General features: G+C 48.8%; 2 non-coding genes across 2 annotated transcripts in view; both read right to left on the bottom strand.

Annotated features, from left to right (window-relative positions):
- The window catches only part of LOC148012847 (25S ribosomal RNA), a 3,400-nt gene extending 2,858 nt beyond the window's left edge, over positions 1 to 542 (bottom strand). Inside the window, exon 1 of the ribosomal RNA XR_015689208.1 lies at positions 1 to 542. This exon is cut by the window's left edge and continues 2,858 nt beyond it. This is a non-coding gene — a ribosomal RNA (25S ribosomal RNA).
- Positions 543 to 786: 244 nt separating this feature from the next.
- LOC148012846 (5.8S ribosomal RNA) lies at positions 787 to 939 on the bottom strand. Its single transcript, XR_015689226.1, has one exon. It is a non-coding gene; the product is annotated as a 5.8S ribosomal RNA (ribosomal RNA).
- Between the last annotated feature and the right edge of the window lie 1,561 nt (positions 940 to 2,500).

Raw genomic sequence — 2,500 nt, 5'->3', positions numbered from 1 at the left:
GCCATCTAAAGCCCGCTCTTGTCCCACCGCACCGGCCCACGCTGACCAGCGCCCCGCGTCGAGCGGCGGACCAGTTCGCACCATTCCGCATCCGATCGGGGCGCACCTGCGGCCTCCATTCGCTTCCCTCCCAGCAATTTCAAGCACTTTTAACTCTCTTTTCAAAGTCCTTTTCATCTTTCCCTCGCGGTACTTGTTCGCTATCAGTCTCTTGCCCATATTTAGCCTTGGATGGAATTTACCACCCACTTAGGGCTGCATTCCCAAACAGCCCGACTCGTCGACGGCGCCTCCTGGAGCGACAGGGTCCGAGCTCGACGGGGCTCTCACCCTCTCTGACGCCCCTTTCCAGGGGGACTTGGGCTCGGTCCGCCGCAGAGGACGCCTCTCCAGACTACAATTCGCACGGCAAAGCCGTGCGATTTCCAAGCTGGGCTCTTTTCGGTTCGCTTGCAGCTACTAGGGAAATCCTGGTTAGTTTCTTTTCCTCCGCTTAGTGATATGCTTAAACTAAGCGGGTAGCCTTGCCTGATTTGAGGTCCGAGTTGCGTTTCGGGTCGCCGAGGGCAAGCCCCGGCTCCGAAGAGCCCGATCTGACACGTGCACCCGGGAAGAGACACCCGCCAACAGCCGCCACCTTGACGAGGAGACGAACCACCCTTGTAGAGCAACGTCACTGCACGGTGCTACCGGTACATTTCAGCCAACCGCGGCATCACGTCGGATGCGCGGACCACCAATTCCACCCTCTCCCCCGAAGAAGGGGAGAGGGTGTGGAGGAGTTAGGGATGCTCAAGCAGGCATGCCCTTGGACGAGCCGCGGGGGCAAGTTGCGTTCAAAGACTCGATGATTCGCGAAATTCTGCATTTCACACTACGTATCGCATTTCGCTGCGTTCTTCATCGTTGCAAGAGCCAAGATATCCGTTGCTAAGAGTCGTTGCGTTTTGTTTTTCGATCCTCCCGAGGGGAGGAATCTCAGACAAGACAAGGTTTATCAAGTTTCTCCTGCCACCCTCGCGTGCGGGGAGGGGCATGTGAGAAATGCGAGATCTAGAGCATGGCAAAATCGGAAGCTATGGAGGATGAAATGAGAAGTGTGGACTCATGATGGAGAAGACAAGGACACTGTTTGTTACACAAGTGAATTAGGTTCCAAGATTGAGACTTGGACTCATAAACACAATCTTGTGTATGTGGACAATGACATTGACACTTCACTGAAAAGAAAAGAGTACTTTCATTGCATTAAGAAAGGAAGCAAGTACAATGCTTTATAGGAAAGTAGGAAACTACAGTAGGCACCATTGTGCATATGGGATAAGTTAGCGTGCATATCCTTGACCCTGAGACTCCATACAAAGAGGCTTTTTGAGTGTGATTTCCGATTCTCAATACCCCTCCTCAATCACAACTAGAAAAGGCATAAAGTGTGTAGAGGCTGTAATGAGAACCACCTGCAAAGTGTGGGCATACCACAGACATGGCAAAACACCAGAGGCTGTCGCAGAAAAAGCTAAGTGTGGGTACCATAAACATGGTGGACATCCAGAGGCTGTAACAGGGGCCTCACAAAGTGTACAGGGACTGTAATGCCAAGTTCCATAAGGAGTTTACAAAGCTTATGGCAGGAAGCATTAGGGCAAAGAAAATACAAGGCTATTTAAAACAGTCTATCACAATTATGAGAGTACAAGGACTGATGAGTCTTGTCCTTCCGATCCTGGTGGTCTTCATCTTCATTTTCTTCTTCCTTTGCTCCATTTTCTTCTTCTTCTTTGACTGCGACTAGATAGGCCTTTTGGGATCTCTTTCTTGCGTGGCAGAACTTCTCGGTGTGTCTGGTCCTTTTGCAGAAGTCACAAAAGAGCTGATCCTTCTTGCCTTTGTACCTGTTGCCAACATATAATGCATGCTCATCTCTAGAGGTACTTGGTTCTTCTTTAGTTTTTAGCTTCTTTTCTTCTTCTAACAGTGATGCCTGGATATCAACAAGTTCAGGATTTGGCATGTTGATTAAAGTTGTTGATACATTATTATATTCAGGAGGCAAGCTCTTAAGTAGAACACCGATGCAAACATCTTCATCCATTTTAATGTTGATTCCTACAAGTTGGGTTAGGAGTCCTTCCATGTAATTGAGATGTGTGGCAAGTGATGTGCTGGACTTCATTTCAAGCCTGAAGAACTCAATCAGGAGACCATACTTTGATGAGTTAGATTGTGCACCGAACAGGGTGTCAAGTCTTTTCCATGTATCCTGTGAGGTCTCACAGTTATCCACATGGTGGATATAACTATCGTCTAGCTCCAGTTTGATAATGGCCTGAGCTCTGTCATCATTCTTTTTCCAAGTAGTTGCAAGGTCCGCGTCTCCAGGTTTCTTCTCTTTGCCATTTGTGATGGCCCAGAGACCCTTCTTCATCAGGATGAGCTTGATGCGGGTTTGCCAAGTGTGGAACCCGACTCCTTTGAATCGAGCATTTGGAGAGTCTTTTCC

Source organism: Lygodium microphyllum, chromosome 27 (genome assembly GCF_053477565.2).
Source record: "Lygodium microphyllum isolate KBCC chromosome 27, Lygodium_microphyllum_v1.1.10, whole genome shotgun sequence".
Classification (NCBI taxonomy): Eukaryota; Viridiplantae; Streptophyta; class Polypodiopsida; order Schizaeales; family Lygodiaceae; genus Lygodium; species Lygodium microphyllum.
The sequence above is the reverse complement of the archived record's forward strand: the minus strand, read 5'-3'. Positions and strand labels throughout refer to the sequence as shown.